This window comes from Dendrobates tinctorius, unplaced genomic scaffold (assembly GCF_039654945.1).
Source record: "Dendrobates tinctorius isolate UK_male_01 unplaced genomic scaffold, ASM3965494v1 ptg000294l, whole genome shotgun sequence".
In the NCBI taxonomy this organism is placed as follows: domain Eukaryota; kingdom Metazoa; phylum Chordata; class Amphibia; order Anura; family Dendrobatidae; genus Dendrobates; species Dendrobates tinctorius.
In genome coordinates, this window is record NW_027361961.1 from 3534130 (window position 1) to 3540240 (window position 6111).

Genomic DNA, 6111 nt, shown 5'->3' on the forward strand with positions numbered 1-6111 from the left:
GGGCCTCAGTGTATGCATGTCTCTGCTGTGCTGGTTGTCATGGTGCTGGAAGAGGGGAAGTTTATGTGTGGGGTCAGGAGGGGTTTACAGGGTGGATGTAGCAGAGCCGCGTGTGTACGAGGTGTACGGAGCGGAGCCGTGTGTGTACGAGGTGTACGGAGCAGAGCCGTGTGTGTACGAGGTGTACGGAGCGGAGCCACGTGTGTACGAGGTGTACGGAGCAGAGCCGTGTGTGTACGAGGTGTACGGAGATGAGCTGTGTGTGTACGAGGTGTACGGAGCGGAGCCGTGTGTGTACGAGGTGTACGGAGCGGAGCCGTGTGTACGAAATGTATGGACAGGAGCCGTGTGTGTACGAGGTGTACGGAGCAGAGCCGCATGTGTACGAGGTGTACGGAGCGGAGCCGCGTGTGTGCGAGGTGTACGGAGCGGAGCCGGGTGTGTACGAGGTGTGCGGAGCCGGGTGTGTACGAGGTGTACGGAGCGGAGCTATGTGTGTACGAAGTGGACGGAGCGGAGTCGCGTGTGTACGAGGTGTACGGAGCGGAGCCGTGTGTACGAGGTGTACAGAGAGGAGCCATGTGTGTACGAAGTGGACGGAGCGGAGCCGTGTGTGTACGAGGTGTACGGAGCGGAGCCGTGTGTACGAGGTGTACGGAGCGGAGCCGCATGTGTACGAGGTGTACGGAGCGGAGCCGTGTATGTACGAGGTGTACGGAGCGGAGTCGTGTGTGTACGAAGTGTACGGAGCGGAGCCGTGTGTGTATGAGGTGTACGGAGCAGAGCCGTGTGTGTACGAGGTGTACGGAGCAGAGCCGTGTGTGTACGGGGTGTACGGAGCGGAGCCGTGTGTGTACGGGGTGTACGGAGCGGAGCCGCGTGTGTACGAGGTGTACAGAGCGGAGCCGCGTGTGTACGAGGTGTACGGAGCGGAGCCGTGTGTACGAGGTGTACGGAGCGGAGCCGTGTGTGTACGAGGTGTACGGAGCGGAGCCGTGTGTGTACGAGGTGTACGGAGCGGAGCCGTGTGTGTACGAGGTGTATGGAGCGGAGCCGTGTGTGTACGAAGTGGACGGAGCGGAGCCGTGTGTGTACGAGGTGTATGGAGCGAAGCCGTGTGTGTACGAGGTGTATGAAGCGGAGCCGTGTGTGTACGAGGTGTACGGAGCGGAGCTGCGTGTGTACGAGGTGTACGGAGCGGAGCTGCGTGTGTACGAGGTGTACGGAGCGGAGCCGTGTGTACGAGGTGTATGGGCTGCAGCTGTGTGTGTATTTCTATACAGGGATCTCTGTAGCGATACTCTTACCCCATCTACTAGCTTGACTGCCATTAGGTACTGAGATGAGAACCTCAGACCCCTTTTGAGGCCATATGCTGGTGCGGTTGGCCCTGGGTTCCTTCTGATGACAATGTCAGACCTCATGTGGTTGGAGTGTGTCAGCAGTTCCTGCATGATGAATGCATTGATGCTATGGACTGGCCTGCCCGTTTCCCAGGCCTGAATCCAAGCGAGCACATCTGGGCCATCATGTCTCTTTCCCTCCTACTACGTTGCACCACAGACTGTCCAGGAGTTGACTGTTGTTTTAACCCAGGTCTGAAAGAAGATCCCTAAGGGTACGTACCCATTTGCGAGAAAAACGAACGAGTGCAATCCGATAAAAAAAATCGGATTACACTCTGACCAATGCTATTCAGTGGGTGACATCGCTTACATGCCAGCTGCTCAGCATACAACCTTCACTAGTTATAAAAAACACATGCTATGTGGAACATGTATATCTACATACATCTACATACGTCTACCCTGAGCTAAGTACAGGAATAACACATGTAATGTCAGCTAAACCTTCGACAAAGCAATATACTCAGTACAGATTAAGGGAGACTCAATAGCCATTAATTGATATTTAACATGGTTAAGTTGCAACTTCCTATTGCTTGGAAAATCAATAATTTTTTCCATTATTCGATTTAAAAATTTTTTGAAGGGATACCTGGTCCTCAAGACATAATTGAGGTGGATTTGGTAGGGGGTCAAGAGTTTGCGGTAGAGTTATTGGTTCCAGCTTCTTTCCTAATTCCTAATGTAGCACATATATTGCATAGCACAAGTCTGCCAAGACTTTAGTCTGCAGTATGTATCCTATAAGTGTGTATCTTAAAAGTGTGAGATAATATGAATATATGAATTAATCCAGAATTGAACCAGAAGGGAACTGAAGGTAGCTGGAAAGAGTCACTGTAAAAAATGTTTCTGTTTGTTTCCACTCTGACCCCTATAATCCTTCACTTTCTGATAACCCCACTAATCCCTACACCAAGCAAGGAACTGTTCATCTCTTCTTCAATCCTCCCCATCCATCTCACCTCTTCCTCAGATCTGTTTTTCAACATACAATCCTCTGTCTCCAAACACAGACAGCCCCCTCATGCCCTCTACTGCTCCCACCTGCTAACACTCTCTGCTCCACCTCACTGCCGGCGATATCTCTCCAAATCCTGGCCCTCCTCACCACATTCCCACAGTCATTTCTACTTCCCATACACGCCCAATCACAACTTTACATAACCACTCCAACCTTATACACATTCGCCCGGCCCCAGCTTCCCCAGTCCCACTAACAAGAGCTCTGTGGAAAGCTCGCTTTGTCTGCAACAAACTTTCCTTCATCCATGATCTTTTTATCACTAACAAATTTTCCTTCCTCGCCATCACCGAAACCTGGCTCACTCCCTCTGACACAGCCTCTCTTGCTGCACTCTCGTATGCTGGATTCCACCTTTCCCACACCCCCGCCCCAGCAGCAAGCATGGTGAAGGAGTTGGTTTTCTCCTGTCAGATAACTGCTCCTTCACTCCAATCCCACTACCACCCTCTGTTACCCTCCCTTCCTTTGAGGTGCACTCTGTGCGCATTTACTCTCTCTCCAACCTCCTACTAGCTGTCATATACCACCCTCCAGGGCCAGCCACCACCTTCTTTGACCACTTCACCACCTGGCTACTTCATTTCTTTTCCACCGATATCTGTTGTGAGTTCATCGAGTTCTCTTTCCAGGCTCCCTCTAGTGGTAACAGGAGGTAGTGAGGCTGATTTAATCAGTAGAGATCTGCCACCTGATAATGAAGATGACAATTGGACCTCAGGAATCTCAGAATGGATTTAAGACAGCCGACACCCTACTCTGGTGCTGGTGATTCCTTCTGCTTGTCAGGTCTTTGTTCTCAGCTCTTTTCCAGTAAGCTCAAGCAAAGTTTCTCTGCTAATGTTCACACTTGATTTTGTTGTTCTATTCAGTTTTTTGTGTGGTCAGCCAGCCCCGGCTAGGCCTGTGCTGAATTTCCACTCTTATTTATCTGTATTTGCCAATTTGCTTTTTGTCCTTTATTAGATTGGCCTACTTTTGCTCTGTCTCAGAATATTTCAGAGAGCTGATATAGTGGGAGAAGTCTAGTGACTTCAGGGTTAATTTTGTTATCAGAAGTGTTGGACATTATTTTGTAGGGTTTTTGTCAGATTGCAGACAGTGTCTTTCCTTTCCTCTCCTTTCTAGTTAGTTTGGACCCCATCGTTTGCTCAGCCTATTTTCCTGCTTGTGCTTGTGTTTTCATCTTGTTTCACCGTCAATACATGCGTGGGGGCTGTCTATTCCTTTGGGGTCTGCTCTGGGTTCAGTTAGTTTTCCCCTTTTCTTGCTTTAGGCTTATTTAGTCCTCCGGCCGTGAGGAGGCGTCTAGGTTCATCGTAAGTATGCTCCACGGCTGCTGCTAGTTGTGTGGTTAGGATCAGGGATCTGCAATCTGCATAGTTACCAACCTCTCTGGTTTTTATGGGCTTAGCATGTTTAGGTTTTTTCCTCCTCGGTGACCCATTCATAACAGAATCACCAGCCATACCGCAGATTCTAGGGTACTCAAAAGCAGGAAAAAGTTGTTTAAAAAAAAAGTGTCAGAATTTTTTTTATATATATTTTTTCCTCTTTTTCTCTGGGGCCGTAGGAGGATTTTTTTTTCCCTAATGGAGATTAAGCAATTGTCTGATCATGTGGAGCAAATTGCTGCTGAAGTGCAGGGAATTTCCACCTACCTCATTCAGTCACATGCTGCTGAACCTAAGATCCCTACTCCTGATGTGTTTTCTGGGGATAGGTCTAAATTTCTGAATTTTAAGAATAATTGTAAATTATTTCTTGCCTTGAAGCCTAACTCATCGGGGAGCTCTGCACAGCAGGTTAAAATTGTCATCTCCTTGCTGCGCGGCGATCCCCAGGATTGGGCTTTTTCTCTGACACCTGAAAATCCTATTCTGACTAATGTGGATGCATTTTTTCAAGCCTTGGGTTTGTTGTATGATGAACCTAATGCTGTTGATGAAGCTAAGAGAACTCTGTTGGCATTAAACCAGGGTCAGGATTCCGCAGAGTTATACTGTCAAAAATTCCGAAAGTGGGCTGTCCTTACTACATGGAATGATAGTGCTTTGGCAGCTCTCTTTCGGAAGGGTTTATCAGAGACCGTAAAAGATGTTATGGTGGGATTTCCTGTTCCCTCTGGTCTGGATGATGCCATGTCATTAGCCATTCAAGTTGATTGGCGTTTACATGAACGTAAAACTACACGGGAGGTGCTGCCACCTTTTGAACAAACGTCTGAACCTATGCAATGTGATGGGGTTTTGTCTAGGGCGCAACGTCAGGAGTTTGGAAGGTGTAATAAGCTGTGTTTTTTCTGTGGAGATGCCTCTCATACTATTTCTGTCTGCCCTAAACGAGAGAAACGTTTTGCACACACAGTTGCTGTAGGCAGGGTACAACCTAAGTTCCTTTTGGCAATTACTCTGATCTGCTCCTTATCCACGTTTTCCTCTAAGGCTTTTGTGGATTCAGGAGCAGCGTTGAATCTGATGGATTTGGACTTTGCTAAGCGTTGTGGTTTTTCCATGACGCCTCTGCGGACGCCTATTCCTTTGAGGGGTATTGATGCTACTCCTTTGGCAGAGAATAAACCTCAGTTTTGGACCCAGGTGACAATGCAAGTTACCCCAGACCACCAAGAAAATTGTAATTTTTTTGGTGCTGCATAATTTGCATGATACTATTGTTCTGGGTTTTCCCTGGTTGCAAACTCATAATCCAGTTTTGGATTGGAAATCTGGGTCTGTGGTGAGTTGGGGTTGTCAGTGTGTTCTTAGGGATGCTCCTGTTTTCTCCACCTCTCCTCAGTCTCATGATATTCCTGATTATCTGGCCGATTTTTCTGATGTATTTAGTGAGAGTAAGTCTGCATCTTTGCCTCCTCATAGGAGTTATAACTGTGCAATTGAGTTGATGCCTGGGTGTAAATTTCCCAAGGGTCGGCTTTTCAACTTATCAGTACCCGAACATCATGCTATGCGATCCTATATTAAGGAGTCGTTGGAGAAGGGTCATATTAGACCATCCTCATCACCTTTAGGTGCTGGGTTTTTTTTTGTGGCCAAGAAAGATGGTTCATTAAGACCGTGTATTGATTATCGTTCCCTTAAAAAGATGACGGTTAAATATCAGTACCCGTTACCTCTGATGTCTGATTTATTCTCGAGAGTTAAGAGTGCCTGCTGGTTTACTAAGCTTGACCTCAGGGGGGTGTATAATCTTATTCGCATCAAGCACGGGGATGAATGGAAGACGGCGTTTAATACTCCGGAGGGACATTATGAGTACCTGGTGATGCCTTTTGGGCTCACTAATGCCCCTTCTGTCTTCCAGTCCTTTATGAATGATATTTTCCGTGACTTTGTGGATACGTTTTTGATCATCCATCTGGATGATATTTTGATCTTTTCTAGTGATTGGGATTCTCATGTGGAACACGTCCGGACTGTGTTCCGGATTTTGAGGGAGAATTCCCTGTTTGTTAAGGGATCGAAATGCCTCTTTGGTGTACAGAGGATTTCATTTTTGGGATTTATCTTGTCTCCATCGACTATTGAAATGGACCCGGCCAAGGTACAGGCCATTTATGATTGGGTTCAGCCTACTTCTTTGAAGACCCTCCAGAAGTTTTTGGGTTTTGCTAATTTCTATGGTAAATTTATAGGTAATTTTTCTGGTATTGTCAAACCACTG